We start from the raw sequence: 21,905 nt of genomic DNA, 5'->3' as shown, positions 1-21,905 counted from the left end.
ATGCATTGAAGTTATTTCTGCAAGTTGGCGGAGCGCTTAAAGCCTGCTTAACCTCCACCGCGGCACGGCCTGTAATTGCACTATCTTCGGGATCGGTCCACGTATGGTGCGAAATTCTCGATCTACAAGGCTCGACAGACGTACGCAAGTAATTTTTTCCAGAACCTAGCCATTTACAGCTTCGCTGTAAAAGTGGAAGGCTCATCGAAGGCAAGGACGAGTGCGATGCTTGAGTACGAAATGACTAACGTAAGTGTGAACGCCCAGCGTTAAGACTGGCACTGAGTCCGTTGATGGTCGCACAGAAGGCGTCAAAATCTCAACAAGCAACTGCCCACAGCTATTTTGTTCACAAAGAACAAGTGGAGATGTTGGCAAAGGCAGACAGGTTAGGCAGTGTGAGGACCGCACCTTGCCCTGCAATACCCTGAACACCGCGATTTTAGCATAACACACTTTTAGATGTAGGTAAGTTTTGTTCTTCGTCATAAGGCATGAACACCGCAAGACAGGTCGCGATCAGTGATTGCTCCGAAAACATGGTGGACCTTCTCACCGGTGCTTTCTTGTCTGATGATTTTATAACAAGTGAATTCATTGATTTGTTGGCGAAAGCAACATTGAATAAGCATTTGCGAGAGGAATAATCTTCATCTTCCTTGCGGCGAATCATCTTTGAATAAGAAATGATTCATGGACAAATCAAGGTAGCGAATCCGCAAGGCCGACGATTGCTAGGGTTAGAAATCATGGGGCCCAGTACTGAATTTTGCGGTATGCACCACGGCCACTATTACGGAGCCATGCCGTGCCACTTTTTGCTCGCTCAAGAAATCATCAGTCCTTGAAAGCTGCGCATCATCGGAGGACAAGACCAGCAAGGAGCGTTCTATCGTGTTGTTACCCTTTCTTTCCTGCGGCAATTATTGGCTAATATTTTGCTATACCTGGTCCGACTCCCAATGCTTCACAGCTAACACTAATATGAAGAAGTCGCATAATCCTACGTTTTCTAAGCCGTCAAAAATAGTTAGCTAAGTTACGCCCCTTTCCGCCCTCCTCCACTGTAGGGTAGCAGACTGCATTTTTAGTCTGGTTAACCTCCCTGCTTTTCCTTTCTTTAATTTCTCTCTCTCCACGAGCATCGAAGAACGTCCAAGAAAGCCCAAGAACATCACCACAGATAACCTTATTAAGATATTTTGACAGTAAACAGATGTAACAAGGCCAATGACGTTATACATAATGAACGTCAGCATCTTTTCTATGACCTTTTATTACCCTTATCCCCTTTCCCCAGCACAGGGTGGCCAGCTTGTCTGAGAACTGGCTAACCTGCCTGTCTTTCCGTCTATTCCTGATTCCTTCCTTCCTTCCTTCCTAAACGTCCGCGCTTTGACAAAAAGCTGAGTTCCATACAAGAGCCTTTTCAACGTGGCAGGAAGCTTTACCAGTTTGTTAACATTCATGGTTTAAAGAGTATAAAGCACTTGTTATGTTTCGGTGTTCCTTACTCCATTACTTATGTGCTTTAAACCCCGAAGAGCCGCTTCGTCATCGTCCCTTCATAAAGATCATAAGTTATCTCCGGTAACGTCGTTTATGATTTAAAAAAAAATACCAGTGCGCTATGGGACGAGTCGAAGAAGAGAAATACATGGACACAAGAGCTTTCCCTCAGCTTCATGGGCCCAGAAGAACATCAGTTTACATTTCAAAAATATAATTAAAAGAACTTTTCGCCTGCTTCACGAGAACTTTGAAACATCCTTCGTAATACCAGGTTCTTCGTGCATTGAACAAAGAGTGACCTGTATTCATACTACCGTTTTTTTCTTCTCAGAGTGTTGTCACAGATGCCTTAAAACACGTTGTTATAGTAAGCACACATATTTGTCTCTCAGTTTTACAAAATGAGTACTATTTTATTTTACTCATGTCGTGTTAATGGCGAACTAATGTGCGCTATGCTTGCAAACAACGTCTCACAGTAACCGCCTCCAATGTAATACCAGAGCAAGCGAGTCTTGATTTCGGACCAACGGGACAGAAAAAAAAGAAAAGATAAAAGAAAGAACATGGCACTTTCCTAATTATGCTTACAATTTCTGACTAGCGGAGCTTCAAACCGATCTTATAATGTAGAATAAAGGGGAAGTTCAGCCGTGTAGATAACCTAAAAAAGCAAGCGAGAAGCGATGAAAACACTTTTCCAGTCAATCTAATCTCTACATCGGGAAGCAAGAAGGCGGTTGTAAATATTTGTCTTGTAGGCCAGCCTAATCTCTATTCGCCCAAGTAATCTGCTAACGGAGCGTGCAAGCCGGGGAAAAAAAAAAGAAAGACAAATTGTCCCCAACCATAGTCAAACTCGGAACGCCTCAGGGGGAGACACTCGAGCGGACAGCGGGAAAGAGCAAACAGTAACCAAAGCTCTCTGTTTTGCTTTGCAGTTGACCTCAATCGAATTATCCTAGCGCTTCCACCGTTTTCCTTTCGTGCGCTTTGAAGCGCGGGGAAAGATCGAGCCACGAAAAACATTCAAGACGGAACAGCATCAGCAGCAACCGCGCACCAAAGCTGGGGACATTCATGGCAATCAGGCTTTCAACGCTAAACAAAATCCTGCTCGGGCAACCACGGCGTGCCCTTCGATTCGTTCCGCCTTGCTTCAATTTTTTCATAGTTCGACTTAGACGACTAATCACGTCGCTCTCCGCTAGCGCATAGCTCCGATGACTTGGAGTGCCAACGTCGTGGCTGCGGTGTTGCGTAGTCTGCTTCACTTTGCGAACTTGTTGAAAGAAAGAAGCGCAGCGAGCTGTCACAAATGGTTAGGGTGCTAACTTCTCCATTGTATGTACGTGCTGCGCAATCGCAACTGCCTCGGCAGTCACCGCGCTGCTTGGTTAGGTTAGAGTTCAAGCGAAGTCTATTCCCGGGTAACTGAGGCGGCGAATCGACCGCAGAAACAGATTTTCCGCTTGACGTTTCTGTAACCCTCAGGTTGTGCGCTAAGCATTTTATGAATATTGGCAGAAATAATCGGTCAAGTAGCATTCCACAAAGTTTATATTAAGCTTTCTAAAAAAAATGAAAAAAAGAAAATTCGTTGTTGCATTGGGACGCCCGAAGTTGTACAGTTTTCTACGACGGTTGCCGTTGGTGGGGGTCTGGATTATTTTGGCCACCTAAGGTTTCTTTTACCCTTTTACAGCGACTGCACACACGTCTACACTGATGAATCAAATACATCAACCTGTTCCGGTGGCGCTGTAGTTATACCAGCAATGAGAATAACCAAGCGGTTCAAGACTTCCCATGTCACTACATCTACAGATGCAGAGCTCGCGGCTCTCCGCGACGCGCTTCAAGTGATAAATACTGAAAGTCCTAGAAAATGGGCAGTCTTCTGCGATTCAAAGCCGGCCTTGCAATGTGTGCAGTCATTTCTCCGACATGGAACTCATGATCAGCTCACGTGCGAAATCGCGGAGCTGATTGTGAGTTCCATGTCGTCCATCACTTAAGAGAAAAAGGCCATTATATCTTTTTTCAGTGGATACCAGGTCATTGCGGTATCATTGGAATTATGACGCCGATAAGGCAGCTCGGACGTCCAGCCAAGGAGAACGCTGCGTCCCCATTCCTTGAGAAAGGAATGGGGACGCAGCGCATTCTAACACGCACGATCTCCTTAGCAGAGTGGAATACCGTACACACAAGGCGCACAAGACTGCACATACTAAACCCGTCACTGCAACTCAGACCTCGAGCTGGTCTGCACCGACGTGAAGCGTCTCTTCTGTGTCAGTTATGGCTTTGAGTTGCCTTCACGAGTGCCTACTCAGCACTAATTGGAATGGCTGATAGTCCTGCATGTGATGTTTGCGGAGGCGAGGAGAACATTGACCACTTATTGTGCCATTGTCCTCGATTTCAAGCACAAAGACAATCTTTGTCCAACACATTGAGGAAATTAGATGATCGTCCTCTCAGTGAAAAGACAATACTAGAGCACCGCCACGACCGTTCATCGGCTCAGAAGGCAGTGAAGGCACTTTTGTGTTTTTTCAGAACTACTGGATTGCGCGAGCGGCTTTAACGCAAGTGCTGTCCGTACACGTATCTACACATTCTCTCTCCCTTCTCTCTCTTCCCCTTCTCCCATCCCCCAGCGTAGGGTAGCCAACAAGACTCGTGACTGGTTAACATCCCTGCCTTCCTCTATTCTTCTCTCTCTTTCTCTCTCTCTCTGCACCAAATCCTGTTTCAGGAGCGCTTTTGCATTACAACGCCATCGAAATACAGCCGCCGCGCTCGGGAAACGAACCCACGACGTCCTGCTTAGCAGCATAACGCCAAAGCGAATAAGCCACCACAGCGGATAACTTCTTTTATCAGCCTTGTTAACGCGTGTTGGTAAGGATGTGTCAGTGGTTGTAATTTGTTTTACTAAATGTCAGAAGAGAGAAGTAGAAAGCTCTTCTCTGAAAAGCAGAGTGATTAGCCAGCGTATATACGCCAATGTAAATGCCAGTAGTCCGTAACGATATCAAGGCATTCCTTGCGTCGTATCCTGATCGAGAGTGACGCCTTAGGGTAATGGATATGCATGGACCACGGCGAAGCGATGTTGCTGCGAGGAGCACAGGCAACGTGCTTGCAACTTTGTCCGAGTGGCGAGGCCCATGTAGCCTACAGTTTCCTCTCAGGGGAGGGGGATTTCAGACGCTTGTTCGTCAGCATGTGCTTGTGTCTCATTTTTCATCGTTACCACATGCAGCGGCTCTGCAGGAACTTACATTCGCTAGTATATGGGGCTTGATTAAATATCACAGCTGTCGATTTGTAGGTTACGCTATCTTAATGCTATCCTTGGATAAACGCACGAGGTGGATTGAGGGGAGGGAAGAGGGATTTCGTATGAGAAGGCTGTAGCCTTCGGCTTCAACTATCTGATGGCAGCATTCAGCCTTAACAGTCAACATCCCGCGCTGGCAATTTAAATCCGCCTTTTGCAATTTCGTCATCCACACTTGCTTTTAATGAAGTAAAGTGAAATAAGATTAAGAGGTGCAGGGTAACTTGAGGTTCTCTTATAATGACGACAGTTTCACCTCGTGGTGACCAGAGAGACGTCGAATCATAATTTCGTTTATTGATCTGCCATTTCAGCAGCCAATTAAAAAGCTGAGGATACACAACCGCGGAAGTTGAAAGGGAATGCGAATCGTGATTACCTTCCAGAGAAAACGACGCTATGAAATCAGCATCGGATGAGAAGGACGCTTACCCGTCGGCCTTGTCTTCTAGCGTATCGTTTCTTGGTTATCGCTAACAATCATAATCGTGAAGGGTTTTCGACTTGATCACACCCGGCATTGCGCATCAAAAGCAAGCCACACTTTTATTCCGTCGTTTAAATAAGAGCCAGATGGAAAGCGCGATCCAAAGACAACGATCAGACAAACCATTCTTTTGTCTCCGTTTACTGCGTTTTGTTCACGGCCCCATTTCAGTTTCCGCTCGATGGAGCACCGGATATGGAAGAGCGACATACAACGCCACGATACTCGACGCCCTTTTCCGAGGCAGAAGACAGACAGAGAGAGAGAAAGAAAAGAAAGTCCTGTGACTGCACGGCCGAACGAGGAAGCGCAGCCGTGCCATGCAAGTGTCCTCTGTGTATATGCCTCGGAGAGAAGATAGCAAGCACTGGACGCAGCCAAGGGGCCGAGAGTCGGAGCTCAAGCGTCGGCTCGCTGCGGGCGGATATGGCCTCGGCAAGCGCAAACTGTCCTCTGTTTGTGGAGCAGTGCTATACGGTGTCGAGGCTTAGCGCGCTCGTCGGGGAAGTCGGTGCCACGGTCCGAGGGGCAGGCAATGAGCAGCCGAGGATGCGATGCGGGCGTCGCCAGTGGCGTCGCGTTCTGTGTTCCATGCGGGTCTCAAAAGCCGCAGCAGCGAACTAAACGCCCTTCTTGTAAACCAATTACTGATTCATCATTCAAAACGAAGTAAGCTTCCGGAACAGCTAAATATTTTGTTGTATAGTATACATCAATCCTCACAAGTACACTTGGAAGGGTCGGGCCGGCACACACGGACAGTGAATTGTTTTGCTGCGCTATCGAGACACCATTAAATAGTGAATTAACTCGGATTTATTGTTAGATAGCGAGTAAAATGTAAATTCAGTGCGTGCGTAGAACATTACCAGATTTGGTTTTATAGGGCCCCTGACTACGAATGAGAGACGAACCAATTATAAGGACCGCCTGACAAGTGTTGCATCGCTTCTTGGCTAAGCAGCAGACATAATAGCGAGAGCGGATTGAATGTGATCACAGGATTGGAAGAGACTGCAAGACCAATTTTGCCCTTGTAAGACACCTCACGCAGTGCGGATATTTACACAACAAAAGAACGGACAAGTATCGCATCGGCGTCCATCGAATTCGTGCATGCGTACACAGCGTGCATACTTGAGCGTGCGTGCCTGCGTGCGTGCGTGCGTGTGCGTTCGTACGGGTTCTTGTTTCCAGCGTTCCGGTTCTGCAGACCCCGCCTGCTAACGCCGCAGCCATATATTATCGTTCGTTATAGTAAGCGATGTTAACCCAAGTCTTGCATTGCATTAACATAACGGGAAGCGATCCGGCGGATTTCGACGAAACTGCAGGGGCGCAGCGCGCGATCGCTTTGTCTGGGACGCAGACGAGTGCGTGAAAGCTAAGTTCGTGTCAGTGCGCAGTAGCTGCCACATGCGTCAGCAGACGGCGAGTGTAGCAGAGACGAAGGCGAGAAAAACAAAAACAAAACAAGAATCTTGCAGTCACTTGCTTGTTGAGAAACGAAGCTGCACCATCGTAACGTCGTACTGAGTGCGCCGCTCGCATCGTCCGTTTGTTATTGCTTGCTTTAGGGCGCTTCGTGGGCCGCACGAGGAAACCCCGATGCTCCGGAAACCAACGCCTGCCAAGTAAACGCGCCCTAACAAATTGAATTTCCGCATCTGCACGGCTCGGGAAACCAGCAATCGATTTCCAACCATCGCAGGAACTTGTCGGGTTCGTCTGTCTTGCAGCTGCAAAATTAAACGTTAAGAGATGCAATTGCGAAGACGGATGTGAGGAACCGACCTGGCAGGAAAGTAAATGAGAAAATTGAGAATAGATTATCGTGCCTAGTTTTGGTCAAGGCTCGTTTTCAGTCTGATTAGATCAGCGAGTGCTATCTGGCGTAGTACCATCGTGTGGTTGTGGGCTCTTGTGAATTGCTTAGGTTAAGAAAAGTATCGTGTGGAAATGTTGCTCTAACCCCGCACCATTCAAATAGAGAATGTTCGCAGGATAGGCTCTTGAAGGCGCCATATTATATTTGCATATAGGTGTCACTGAACTTTGCTAGTACGTGTTTACGATGCTAAGAACTCTCACACTGGTCCGACCAGGTGCCAGGAAACTATGAGGAAAGGAGGGTACCAGAAAGGATGCGTACTCCATACTTAAGTGCACAGGTGATGATTGTGGCATTTAAAATGCAAGTTCTCAGAAGATGGTCACAAATATTTTTTTATACAACGAAAACTTTTTAGTGCACAGTTATTGATTTTAAATTTCAAATGAATATTCGCGGAAGGTCGCCGCTGAGTATATGTTATACAACGACAAATTGTGCTTACCATGTAAATGTTCGCCCAAACCAGGCGATGTCGTAATCTCTTAGGAACGTAATAATTACTGCTTCGCTCCATGTTTAACGAAGACTTTCTGTTGTTGTCTTGAAGGCGTTGTTGTCGGTGCGATTTTTCTCTGAGGTGCCATTCAATACGAAGATAAATATCAATAACAACCGATGTATCAATCGATGGCAATAAAAAAAAAACTGAGCGGGCCTGACATGTTGTAAACAGCTGAACACGTCAATCGGTGGACCAAGAAAACAAAGAAATAAAGGAACTAAAAGAAACCAGAAACGCGGCTCATTCAGAAGTGAATGGCAATAATGCAGAATGGCATCGCAGCGGGTTCGAACATTCTGATCAAGCGCATCTGAATAGTGATATAAAAGGAAAAGTAGGAGGAGAACAAGGAAATCTCCGTTTATGCCAGGGCTATATTCTAACTCTTTACGAATGTGTCGCAAATAAAATCTGCGTAAATAGGAATCTCAAAGAAACATTTCGTGCCTTACCACTCCTGAACATTAGTTTCTGATGTGCCCATACATTAAGAAGCCTATAAGGAGCTGCGCTAAAGTATATCGTATTCAATATACCTGCATTGTTCTCTAGCTCTATCTTTTTTGCATTATCCCAACAACCTGCCGTGGTGGCTTAGCGGCTACGGTGTTGCGCTGCTAAGCACGGGGTCGCGCGGTCAAATCTCGGCCACGGCGGTCACATTTAGATGGGGGCGAAATGCAACAACGCCCGTGTGCCATGCATTGGGGGCACGTTAAATGTCCCGTGGTGGTCAATATTAATTCGGATCCCGCACTACGGCGTGCCTCATAAGCAAATCGCGGTTCTGGCACGTAAAACACCAGAATTCCATGCCCCTGCTCCCCAGCCCCTCTTCGCCAACATGACTTGCATCACGTAGCAGAAGAAACAAGGCATGAACGTGACGCGACGCATAACTGCAACTCCGCCGACGGCGGAAACCTCACCTTTAATTCCATTAAAGAAAGAAGTTCGTGGGCATTTGTACCAAGGGTAGAATTTGCGGCCCCCTCCCTTCTTCGCTCTTTTTGCAGCACCGTCCGATTCAACACCGCCGTTAACGTGAGGACAGCCATGCTGTGCAAGGCAGCTTCACTGAATGTGTAAAAGGGCTCTGGGAATTTCAGATATATCCGTCATATAGTCGGCGGTAAAGGTCTCGGCGCAACGATGGCTTTGCGCAGGGTCGAGACTCCACCGACGTGTTCCCAATAGGAGCACAGATGCGCCGAGACTTGCCAAAGCAGAGACAAAGGACGTTGCCAACATAGCGCGGACGGGGGAAACTGCGCTGCCATCATTACGAATGCTGGTGAACGGCCCGCGCTGACGTGCGGCCCGGCGTCGGTTGACATCGACCTCACCGGATGACGGGCTCGCGCCTGCGAGGTGTCAGAGTATGGAGCGACTGCGCTTACGCGCACAATGAATTCGTTAAATTCAAGGTGCTGCTGCATCTAAAGCCAGCCGATTGAACGGCATCTCTCGTTTCACAGTAAATGTTTCATTACCTGAAGCGTTTAGAGTGCCCTTCAAAAGAGCAATGCCGTCGATTTAACAAACTTTTACCACACAGCGCATCGGTGTATACACTGAATTAGCTGTACACACTGTCCTGAGTAACTGATGGAAGACAGGTGGGCGCAGGAAAGGTTACGTTAAGAGGCAGTAAAAAATTAACTTCAATGGCTGTGCAATCTATGCCTACAGTAATTGATTTATGGTATCACTGCAAAGAAATTGAAAAAAGGAATGCGGACATATAACTTCAGGTACAAAGCATAATAGCCATTTCGATTAAGCAGTTTTCTTTTTCCTCCTCACCAAGTGTAGGGTAGCCAGCTGGCCACGTCCTTGGTTAACCTGCATATCTTTCCCTCTTCGTTTTCTCTCTCTCTCTCGTGCTTATCCAGTGACCGAGCGTCAGTGCGCTCGAGTTTGTTAACTCGGAGAGAACACTGTGAAAAACGGTATGTGCTAGAGAGAGTGGGAAATTTTCACCCCTCCTTTCACCACTCCTCCTAAATCAAAGCCGGAGTAAATATGCCAGGAAACTAAAGCGCATTTACACGAGGGGCGACCTAAAAGCTGCTTATGTCTTAGATGGAAAAGAAACAAACATAAAACTGAAAACAATTTCGCACTTTTTTTACGAATACCCATTTCCAACCCCGAGTCCGTTGGGACCTATATTGGAGAGAGAGAGCGTCCAACGTCCCGGTGACAACAGAATATTGAACGCGAGCGTTTCGCCTGCGCACGGCTCCCAACAGGCTTAGAGAGCGGTAGCCGGCTATTTCTCCGGCTAGCTTGTTTGTTTGTTTGCTTGTTTGTTTACTTATTGATCGGCAGTGGCGCCACGCACTCTTGTGCCGCCGCTCTTTCGGAGTTCAGCCTGTTTACGTGCGATATAAGAGCCTTTATGGGCGCCGCTATTAAATGAGGTTCACGCAAAGGGCGAGCGGGCTTTGGCCCATTCTTAGGCTGGGTGCCAAAATGGCCTCTAAACCGCCGCTGCGTTCTATGAAGCCAATTTTCGCTTCCAACGCGACCAGTTCGCTTAAGACCCGAAAGGAGAGCGGGCAAATGAGATAGATTTATGTGTGTAAATAAGGCGAATAGCGGGAAAAAAATACAAAACGACTACCGAGCATTACACAGAAGCTTAAAAGAAAACTCGAAATATCATCAATTTTGGGAAGTTCAGGAGATAACACCGTTAAATGCAGGCTTCGCGTACTCCCATATACGTCTCGACGAATTTGACGTCACGCTAGTAGGAGCCGCTCCGACAATTTTCTGACAGTTTTCTTTTTCTGATAGAAATATATCCCTCTTGTTTGCTTAGAGAGCTATATATTGTGACGTCGTTCAGTTTGCCAGTTTTGTTCGCATTTCATTATTTTTTACGATATCGACAGACGCGCTTGGAGCTTACCCTGTCAAAATCTTGACGGCCTGTGAACCGGACCCAGCTGGCGGGGCAAGCTACTTTCGAGGCGCCTGCGCTGACTCTGACTGAAAAAGCTACAATTTTGTTCTGCAGGCTTTCCTCTGAGAAGCAGTAGAACAGTTAGCTGGTGTTGAGTTTATCAGGGAAGGAATTTCTCGAGGTAGCTTGAAAGGTTTAGCGCAGGCGCAAGCACATTGCATCTTTCGAAATCCTCATACGTTCAGCAATACAGGGGAAAACGCGCCTCTTATAGGCTTATTTCTGGCCACTTCCCATGAAATGCCACGCCTAGACTGGGCGACAAAGTTAGAGGTACCATGCTGAAATGTGGTAAGCTGCGTTGGTGTTTTATTTCTTCAGAACTTTGCGCAGGGTTAACATCCCTGCCTTCTCTTTCTATTTCCTCCTCCTCCTCCTTGGGCTACAATTGCGCAATTGGGGCAGCTTGGTTTAAAGCGACTAGATTACAGGTAGTCATCGGCAACAGAAAGCGAACCTATTCATAAAGGGACACTAAAGCGAAACAATAAATCCGCTTAGACTTATGAAGCATGGTTTGAGAACCTTGCAGGTAGTCATTTCAAAAAAAATAGTTTGATTATTATATGAGAAAATGAAGGTCCAAGTATCAGTATTAGAATTTCGCGCCGAAACCACAGCGCCAGTACGTCAGCGTGACGTCAGGGATTCCAAAGTATGTTTTCGCATTTGGGCCGCGTTGGCTGACTAAGGGTTCCCGAAACTCGCCATGTTTAATATTTGGTTCCTTTAAAGCACAATGTAGTCAATATGTACCGATATATATAATTAGTAGACCCTAGAAGATTCCATCAAAATCCAAGACGTCACAGCCACCAGGTGCGGGGACTTCAAAAAGCCGTCGCCACCCGTATTTCGTTCTGCGCTTTTTCTGGCTTAAACGTCTTGTCGTTGTAAGAGTGGTGTTTTTGTGGTGGTGGTGTTTGTGGTGGTGGAGTGGTGGTAGAACGGTAAGTTACTGATGCAGAAGAAATCATTTTTCACTTTAGTGTCCCTTTAAGATATAACTTAGTGGACGCAAAGTAAGAGGTCAGCGTTCGGAATGAGACGTCCTGCATAGTTATGTACGAAGTCAGGCACTTGCGCTCACCACATTGGGCTCAACGTGAAATGAGGGTGTGCATTTGGGCATGCCATTCATTTAGTACAAGGAGAACCTCTGCACAAATCACTGAGGACTGCAAAATGTAAAGGTCATTTAGTTTTCGGCGTGGACTGACGTTAAACTAGGATGATTTTTTTCTTGTGGCGTTGTTATATTCGTTAGCTTTCTTGTCAGCTTCTAACCGTGTTTTTTTATTCTTAATCTGAACTCTATTTTTACTGCCTAATATTGATAACTGGAATAGTACAGACACTCCCTGCCTCAATCTCTTTCCCGGAAACCCACGTATAACAGTCCATACACTTCTATGTGGGCATAGAGTTAAATCGGGGTTCGACTGGAGAGGCTGCACAGACGGACAATTCTGCATTGTGCCAGCAATATCCATGTGTCAGCTTGACAGCACAAAATCTTGAACCATTTAATAATGCTCATACGTGCTCATATTATTACTTTCTGTGTGCGGTTGGAGCATAAGTTGCCAAAAGCTCTAGTACGGTAGAAATCTTCTCAATATGTACCACTTCAGACCTATGCGACAAGTACAAAAGCGGCTCTAATTTGCAACTGGGTGTCGCATCTAAATAGATACTAAAGAGAGCCAAAAAAAGTGGGAAAGCCAGTTAGGACTGGCAGAGTGTTCATGTAAACTGCCTTAATTTATCTGGAAGAAAACGTTGATTTTTCACACGAAGATGCAATAACTTCAAGCTTCTCTTATTTAATTTGGCGCCTGTCCTGCGCCGCATTTGTCGCTAACGTGTCGGCTTAGGTCTCGCCACATTTCGGCCAATCTCATGAATGAAAAGCTTCTAAAGCCTTTCAACTTGATTCTGCACGCACTTCCGTATTTAATGTCGCCTAATATTTCTTCATTACTAAAGAAATACTGAGCACCGAGCAGAGCTGTCACAATCTATGTCGCCACGGTGCTGCTGCAAATTTCAGGCTAGCACAGCCGCCCGTATCTTATATTCGTGCATTTTTAGTTTTACTCAACCTCAGGGTGCAGTTATACTTCTTCGTTTGCTATTTCAGAAGACGACATAGCCGTTTTGTCGTCTCCCTCAGATGTGAAAGATGTCGCGAGAGTTCGCGCGGACTACGACACCATTTCTCCTAACAATATTCTGCCGGTATGGCGCCAGTCGTACTGTTACAAGTTGTTACAACCCGCGAAATATTTTGCACGTCAAAAAGTTAACGTTTAAAGAGTATCTGCGGCAACTTTGTTTACAAAGAGAAATGTTAGAACCATTTAGCATGAATAAGAAGCGGAAACCCAAACCTTCGGCAGCAATGGGCGAGACAGATCTTTGTTGAAGTTTCATCGAAGCAGATATCTTTTTTTTTACTTCTTGAGATTGGTAGTGGTCTTTTATCCGTATCAAAATGGAACATTCGCACTACTTAGCTATAAAAGCAGCCAAGTGCGTAGCAGTTTTCGATTCTCCGGCTCTTCGTATGCAGATCATAAGGGTTCCAGCTTTGGAATGGAGAGCCAACAAACCAGTTTTTTTTTGAAATATTCTTTTTTTCGTTTCTCAATGTTGAGACAGCTATTCAAACGGGGTCGTTGTTATAGCGATATGTAGAAAAAAAATCTCCATCAGCTATACCCTGTGAACATCAACTTTGAAAGGATATGAGTTTTCTAACTCGGGAAAATAGCGTCAGTCACAATCCCCTCTTGCCTTTCCCAATGTACGACGCTATTGAGTCTCTCGACGCACAGCCGCTCTCATCGCATTTCGTCCCAAAGGGGTCTCGTTCCACGCCCTGCCTTCGAGCACATGCATTCGTGCCAGTCATCATCCATAGGCGAAAGTGGCCGTCGCAATGCACAGGCAAAAGGAACCATTGATAGGGAAGTTCGCGCTGTAAATAAATGAGTTCTGTCCGAAGCAAGGCACCCAAGGAACAAACAAGATGCAATGTTGACGTGCGTACTTTGGCAGTGAAAGCAAGTGTATTGTATCATCAAGTACGTCTTAAAGAAACAACAGCGAATACTTAGTTAAAGCAAGCGTATTCTATGATGAATGACGCAATGAAAAAGTAACAGCGAATACTTAAAAGCGCGTGCTGGAAAGAAGACCTGAGCGCGCAGCAAATAAGAATTTAGTGCGCAAGGCAGGGTTTTGAATTTAAGGAACGTACCGAAGCATATGAAGCGCTGTGTCGTAAAGCTATTGAATGCGCTATGAAAATCTGCGGGTCGCTTTTCCCGAGGTGTCTCAGGTAGCTCGAGTATTACGGTGTAATACGTAAACCGCAATACAGGACCAACCCTCAACTTAGGCATTAACAAACTTGTGGGAAGCGTAGTGCGCACTAATACTGATGCGCTGGTTAAGACCATGCAGTAGGGAATGTTTAGAGTCTGTCAAGGACATGTATACATGTCACCGTATAGACATGTCAACATGTAGACTTGACAATAAGATGTCTATATGACATTACATGGTTTGGGGGAAGCATATCCCTTGAAGAGAGGTAGCACATCCAGGGAAGTTTGAAAGCGACCATTGAAATGTTCTTTGTGAGCTCCGCCCATGCGTGTGATCGGATAAGCTGACATGCAGGCAATAGAATGAGGAGTACGTGCTCAAATACGTACCATATAATCGCTTGTAGTAGCCGCACTTTAACCTGCGCGTGCAATTTTGAACGAAGTGGCAACTCTATCTTTTGCCAACCACAATCCCACTCCAAGTCCAGAAGCTGGTGGTCATCATAATATATTTTTCGATTTGAACAGGTTTTTCAACAAAAAATATCACACCAAGGTTAAGCGCGATTCGGTCTTTTCAGGTAGATTACATGATCAGGCGGGAATTACTTGCACAACCAGTCTGATATTCCACGTAATTAATTGAAAAACATGACTAACTGGCGGTAATATACTTTAGAGTAAATAGCGCAGTGCGAGGATGAATGTTATAAGTGGTAGCGTTTTGCCTGCTTTACCGAAATCATAAGGCGGACACCAGTTTTACGATATCTGGCCCTAGAATTTACGCAAAAGAAAGGTGCATTGGCGTTTCAGTTAAGATTGCTCTGGACTGCTAGAATGAAGTTTTTGGGAAGCTTTTAACTGCAACGCCAACTTATTTTTTAGCACATGTTAAGGGCTGATATTGTTTATGTGAAAAACGTAAGTAACCCCTAGGCGTGTTCGTGTAGGCGCGATTTAGTTGCCCGACCTTCGGCTGCAAGGACTACACCTCAGAGAACTATTATCGGAGCCCTGTTTCCAGACCAGGTCAACGACAGAAACATAAATCGCAGAGAGAAACAGTGGAAGATCACCCACCGAGCTAATAATTCAAAGAACAGTTGCTCCTGCAAGATGAAAATGGGCTTGGTCGGAAAAGAGTTTCGTTGTGTAGCAGGAAACAAATTGTTGAATGGAACATGAAGGACTCGCGAAAACCGAGATAGATTGGTCATTCAATATTTAAATGCACATTCTCCATTTTCTGTGAGTGCCTCTCATCCGATGTGTCCGAGACGACCAAAACCGGCCATTCGCAATTGCTTTTTTTTTCTTACTTTTTGAGATAGTCAGCTCGTACAGCTGCTCTCTCATATAACGTTGCCGTTTAGTTTCGTGCCATCTCAGCTATATGTCTACCACTTTTATGAATCTAGCGTGTGGTTCATTTTATTCTAGCACAGGAGAGAATCAAACAATAGCACGAAAAGCGAATGGCACTTTTATTCTTTTGCCCACGATGTTTGTTTTTTTAAATCTATGTCGTAGGAGGCAGATGTTCGCAGCGTGAGACAAGGACGTCTGGTATTTTGGCGCTGTCTGAATGGCGATGTCATGAAACTTAAATGCTACTACCACCCGCGCCACTGGGCGACGTACGTCTTACAGAAAACGAGGAACAGCTGCCCCTTCCGCAGTGGCAGATTGAGTACGACGTACTGTACGTGGGAAAAGTAAAGGCAAAGTAAACACGTTTAACAAACGGAAGAAAGCTACGGACGATTAAGTGTGGCTAACAAGCGGCACCCCGATACCGCGTTGCACGTTTTACGATTTCATTTTTATTTAGAAAATGGCTCAGTGGTTATGCTAGGCCATTTATTTCACGCCCTTTGCAAAGACATCACTTCTACTTTTAGGTAAGCTTTTGTATAACTTGGTTGCTGGGAGTTTAACATACAGCTAACCATATGACCCACACCAAAGTCTAATATTAAGTAAACCCAGTAGTGGGCAACGATTGACTAGATGGATGATAAACCTTCGCTAGCTACTGAAATGGTACAACGTTTCGTTCCTGCAATGAAGTTTATGGCTCTTTTGGGTAATAAAATGAAGCATATCCAAAATGCAGAAAAGGAACACTGTAATATTGAATCGCGTGGCCTCTACTTCACAAAAAATAATATAAAAGAAGTAAGAAAATGAAGAAAAAGGAAATCAAGAACGACTACGTCTCGGTAGCGGGAGTCGGCGCATCCATTTGTAACCATGATATCCAAGCGCAGTAAACAAGGAAAAGAGGAAGCAAAGTGAACGAAGTAGGTGAGTCATTTTTATTTTTTTTGCGACATTGTAATTCAGCTCGGCGCTAACGACCCTCGGAGTGAAGGTAACCGTTCCAGGGAAATGGGGTCAGCGTCGACGGTTAGCACCCGTACAGAACTTAGTAGGCGAAATCGATGCTGAAAATTATAGAACGTAAATGCCATCGCCACGGTTAAGTAGCCACGTCGGAAATGTGTTCAAAAAGCCATTATCTGCGTTTTTACCAGTGTGATTCCACCAGCCGTAGAAATGGATTGTTATTCTCTCGCACTTTCTTCTGGCGTCTTGTCTCTCTTTTTTTTTTTCGTTCCAGCTGAGTTTGTCCGGAGGCAGTTTAGCAAATCGCTCACACTAATGGGCATTCCTTCAGAAGATAAAAGAAATGTGAGAAAGCAGTCCATAATGTAAGTGAAAATAGATTAGAACAATTCGTATCGAAGAAGCGCAACGGAGCTGAATTTAAGGTAACTTTTGTTTTCTTTGTGGATGGATACGCTGATTTAACATCCGCACGTCTCTCGTTCACAGTGTTCTAAGGCAGGACAGTGCAGCTGTGCAGCGCAGTATAGTATGTGCAGTATAGTATGTTAAAAGCATGTCTCGCGGTACGCAACAGGCGCTAATTAATGGTAGTGAGTTTACCTCGAATCAGCGTACTTTCGAAAAAAAGATAAGGCAAACGGGACCACGGCGGCCGCATATCGACGGGGAAGAAATGCGAAAACACCCATGCTCTTAGATTTCAGATGCAAGTTAAAGAACCCCTGGCGTTCCAAATTATTCGGCAGTATCTCACTACGGCATGCTTCATAATGAAAACGTCATTTTGGACCACTAAACCCCATAACTTTTTTTAAAGGCAACCCTCCTGTCCTAAAACAAAGGTAACGCCTTGAGTCGCAAATTACGATGGACTGTGGATGAATATGTAAATTTTACGTAATTGTATTTCCTGGCTTTGCAGAAGGTCAACGTGGTGGTATTTTGCTTCGTACAGTTTCCAGTGGGTGCGCATAAGTAGGGAGTAATTAAATAATGATTTATTGAACAGCCTGTTGATCATGCTCTTTTAAAAAAATCACAGCCTCTCTTAAAATCTCACTTAAGAGGTGAACGGCGAAAGCCTACTCTTCCTCCTCTTATCATTCGCCTCTTTCTCTTTGCCACTTCTTTCTCTTCTTTCTTTTAGTCATTAGTGCTCACTACTAAGCATCTTTAGTCATGTCAAGCGTATTTAGTCAAGCACTGAATATAGTTGTATAATGTTTATTATTGTGATAGCAATTATATGGACACTCCACGCGCATTTATACCTCCCCTCTAGTCGTGATGTTCCGTATAAATTCCAAGAGCGATAACATTGTCGCCGTGCGCAGAATACTGTATGTGCGAGTGAAGTACGTGCAATTTTGCGCTCGAAAGGGGGGGAGGGGGGCGTTTTACTCTTGCGGCTGCTGCGTACGGCGCGGCCGCGCGGGCTCAATCTTGAAAGGGATATGCAAGGGGCTCGAGTCGCTGAGTGCTGATAGCTTTGTGTGCGCTTTGTTTACGCTGCTTAGGTCGCGTTGAAGCGAGAGGTAGCATGAAGGTCAATTCGCTCACTGCTGCTGCCGCGCTTCCTCACTCAAGTGTTTTGACAGCGAGTCTCCGCGGTCGTCGACTGAGATGTGCTCATGTTTGCTTCTGCGCGCGTGCCACCATACTTGTTAATTGAGTTAGTAAGCGAATGTTTACGAGTTTACACGGCCGATAAAACTAATATCATTAATTCGTAGAGCTATCTACTAATCTGCTATCGCACTCGGTGCTTAGCCTTTCTGAAGCAACTGCGACGTTTCCCCACGTTACTGAAGCTGCTCCTCACGGGGCTTCCAACTTTAGACCTGGGGATTAATAATAATAATAATAATAATAATAATAATAATAATAATAATAATAATAATAATAATAATAATAATTTTTTCAATAGGTACCCCGACTTGTAGTAACCTGACTTGACACAAGCATTTCGTCAAATGGACCACAGCTTCTTATTATTCGCTGTGCTGTACGATAGGGTACATAAAGTTATTCAGCCTCATTTCTTTTAGACGCCCTGTTAGGTTACTCAGATTTGAGATATAGAGAGCAAATGGATTGAATGGGTATCAAGGGAAGTTCTTTATTGCTTAATATAGAACATACACTTGGTCGTTTTCAGAGAAGTTGTCATTAATTATAAGCAGCGTGGCTCTATCTAAAGTATACTTCATTACACCGCTGCGTAAGAAGATTCAAGGTGAGTCGACACATGTCGACCCATTGTCAACGAAATACATTAAAAACGCAATATAAAATATCATAATATACGTCTTGTTCTTACAAGTTCTACAGGTTGGGGCGTAATTCTGGAGTTTGGGTTGGAACCTTCGATTACCTATTTTAGTTTACCAGGATCTTATCATTTAATAAACAATACACCCCATTCATTCCACTGGCTAACGCATTCGTAATCGCTACAAATGTGCTCCTTTTCGGTGATTCTTTTAAGCATTTTTATTTCAAGGCTCAGTAGTCGCAACGTGTACAGCTGCTATAGGTACAGTATACGTTGCCTCACAATGACCAGGCTGTCAAATTATATCACTGGTGATTTGAATGGACGTATTGCAGTAATAACTTCTCAGATAATCTTTGACAATTCTTAAGTGAAACTTCCAAGAGGCACCTCAAAGAACGCGAATTAAAGTAAGTATTAACTATGTTAAGTATAGGCACCCCATAGCGAAAAAATCTGAAATATACAAAATGTGCCCCTGGTTCCTCGTCCGCTATATTTCCAAGCCAGATCACGCAAAAAAAATTATGAAAATTTTAGCCTTAGTATTAACCATGCTACGCGGCAGAGCATAACGTTCACAAATGTGAAAACGGGTAAGTTCCTATGGTACAGGGGGCTTCTGCTCTTATTCATTGCAGCGGGCACCTGATTTGTTTTTACTACATTAATCTTTGTACAACACATTGAGAAAACAAGGTGATCGTCCTCTGTGTGAACAGACAGTACTAGGGCACCGTGCCCACCGATGATCGGCTCAGAAGGCAGTGAAGGCACTTTTATGCTTGTGAGAACGTCCGGTTTGCTCGAGCCACTTTGACTCAATTACTGTCCGTGCACGTCTCTACATTCTCTCTCTCTCCATTCTCTCTCTTCCCCTTCTCCTTTTCTACAGCGTAGGGTAGCCATCCGGACTCTTGACCGGTTAAGACCCCTGCCTTCCTTATCTCTCTCTCTCTCTCTAATTAGGTTCAAGAAGCAATGGCTGTTAGGTCACAGAGCATGCAGAAGCCTCCTCGTAGTTGATTATTGCGTTCAATCAGCTTTTCTGTGCAAGCAAAGCGATCCAGTGCGCGTTCAGCTGGCGCTGGAATCTCCATATGCTTCGTTGAGTTCTTGTACAGTTTTGTGCAGTAATGTGGAGTGTTGCAATATATTGTACAGTAAAGAATAAGGGCACTTACACATGCGGTGTTTAAAATTTAAGGGATTAGACAGCTAGTCAAGCTCCGTTCAAAGGTCGGTCTGAAATTCACTACCTGCCATTGTGTGAGCGAAAACCCATGGCGACAGGAAGGATTGCTTGCAATAATTTGTACATGCGCTGTCGAAGTGCTGATGGATAAAAGCAGCCCGTGGTGGTGAAAATGAAATTGCACGTGATATTAGCCGAAGAGAATTGTCTAAATAACACGCACTTATGAACATCTACCGTTGTTTGAAACATCGTTAAACCGGCCTACACGTCGGATACGAAAATCGACAACCTAAAAAAAACCTTCTGTGTCCTCACAGCCGCTTGCTGTCATTTATAAATTGTTTTGCGGAGTCGAACAAAGCGCACATTTTACGTCTTTTTATTGAAGAAGTGCTAGGAGCACTGCAGGCCAGTTTCGATGGCACCCCCAGTCGAAGTTTCACATTTGCAGACTATTGAATCTGCCAAAAACGGTCAGATCTTACTAATAGTTAAAGTTCAGTCGTTATTTCAGACTCAGCATAACGTTTCTGGTCGGAGAATTGCAAAGGAAATGTTTAACAACTTGTAGAAATACTGTCGATCAAGTTCTTAGATTCCTATAGGCGTGGTAACGAAAGAGTTAAGGGCGCAAAAGAAACCGACTTAACCGGGCATAAGCGTCTTCAAATACCGATGTGAGCCATTGTACAGGAGGCGAGACCCATCGAAAAGCGCCGCACAAATTACCGAATTGCGTGGCGAGAAGTGCGCTTTCGCTATAGCTGACGCGCAAAGAGCCCTTGGCTCAACAGGGCTGCGCAACTCGGGCAAAGCGAAACATCGTTAACGCTCTGCAGCACGGAGGTGGGCTATCGCGAAGAAGTGCCTCGCACGCATATGCTGACGTCTGTGAAAGAAAACTGGGCTCCAACGAGCAGTATAACGGGGCAGTATAAACGGCGCTTCCATACGAGGCTCTGCGCGTGGGCTGCTAGACAGAGAAGGAAGGGAGAAAGAGGCTCGCAGCGCATGTAACAACGACACGGTCGTCCATCTTTTTGCACGGGCCGTCGTCTTGCTCACCCATGCAAAACAAAACTACTCCCACTTAACGGCCCGGGGTGCGTACGTTTCGGGCGAAGCCGTCGAGAGGTCCCTGCTGTAACAACATGTAGCGAAAAAATAATCGCTAAAGCCGGCGAAGCCTTGTATTGCGCGGGCTCATATCGAAAGCATGCGAGTAGACGCAATCAAAGCCAAAAAAAATGAAGGAGGTAAAAAAATGCGTGAGGTGGAACAAGTTGGAGAGGACGAACGGCGAATAATACGCAGATCGGAATATGAGCGTAAGCAAAACGAAATGCGCCAAGCGGTCCTAATCAGCGCAAACTCCCATCGCTCGCGCTGAAGCACGCTTGCTTGCACCCACATGTGTGGCTCGCGCTTTGCTCGTGCCTTGGCCTAGCGCCTAATCACCGATGGTAATTGCCTTCATTAGGCTCACCCCTTTGCCCGGCGTCGTCCGAGGGCCCGCGAAGCCGCAACTCACGCCCTATTGATTGCGTGGCCGGAGAGCGCCCGCGCTACTGAACGGCGAGATGGGTGAGGAGAAGACGCAGTGAAGGAAAGAGTGCGTGAAAGAAGGGTTGTTGGCCAGAGGTGGTGGACGGAAGATCAGGAGCCGGTTGGTGGGAGGGCTCGGGTGGGAGGCGAAGGAGGGGGGTGATAAGGAATGGGTTGTGGTGGAAAACTAATGCTGAGTATGTAAATTATTGCTTTGGCATTTAAAGAGAGTTCAATCTTCCATACATGGACGCCCCAGTCCTGGGGATGCTGCCGTCATAAATGGAAATGTTGTCCAGTCTTCCTATTTGAGGCAAAAAAGTATCGAGTCTCCTGCGCTTTTGCTACACGCTGAGGTAAGCATGTACGGTGAATGGTTACCTAACTGCAGTTTTCGGTAGAAATCAGTAAATTTCAATCGTTATCTTATGTATTTCCACCCCTTATAAATCTACGTTTTTTGACATCAGAAA

At 45.4% G+C, this 21,905-nt stretch overlaps 1 protein-coding gene and 1 pseudogene across 3 annotated transcripts in view; one reads left to right on the top strand and one right to left on the bottom strand.

The window, feature by feature from the left end:
* Window positions 1–106, top strand: part of LOC135898953 (U2 spliceosomal RNA) — a 166-nt pseudogene extending 60 nt beyond the window's left edge.
* LOC139052454 (alpha-2C adrenergic receptor-like) overlaps window positions 1–21,905 on the bottom strand; it is a 744,579-nt gene that overhangs the window by 426,765 nt on the left and 295,909 nt on the right. The window lies entirely within an intron of this gene.

The sequence above is a fragment of the Dermacentor albipictus genome, unplaced genomic scaffold, assembly GCF_038994185.2.
Source record: "Dermacentor albipictus isolate Rhodes 1998 colony unplaced genomic scaffold, USDA_Dalb.pri_finalv2 scaffold_23, whole genome shotgun sequence".
Lineage (NCBI taxonomy): Eukaryota > Metazoa > Arthropoda > Arachnida > Ixodida > Ixodidae > Dermacentor > Dermacentor albipictus.
Note: the sequence above shows the minus strand (reverse complement) of the source record. Positions and strands in the feature narration are given on the sequence as shown.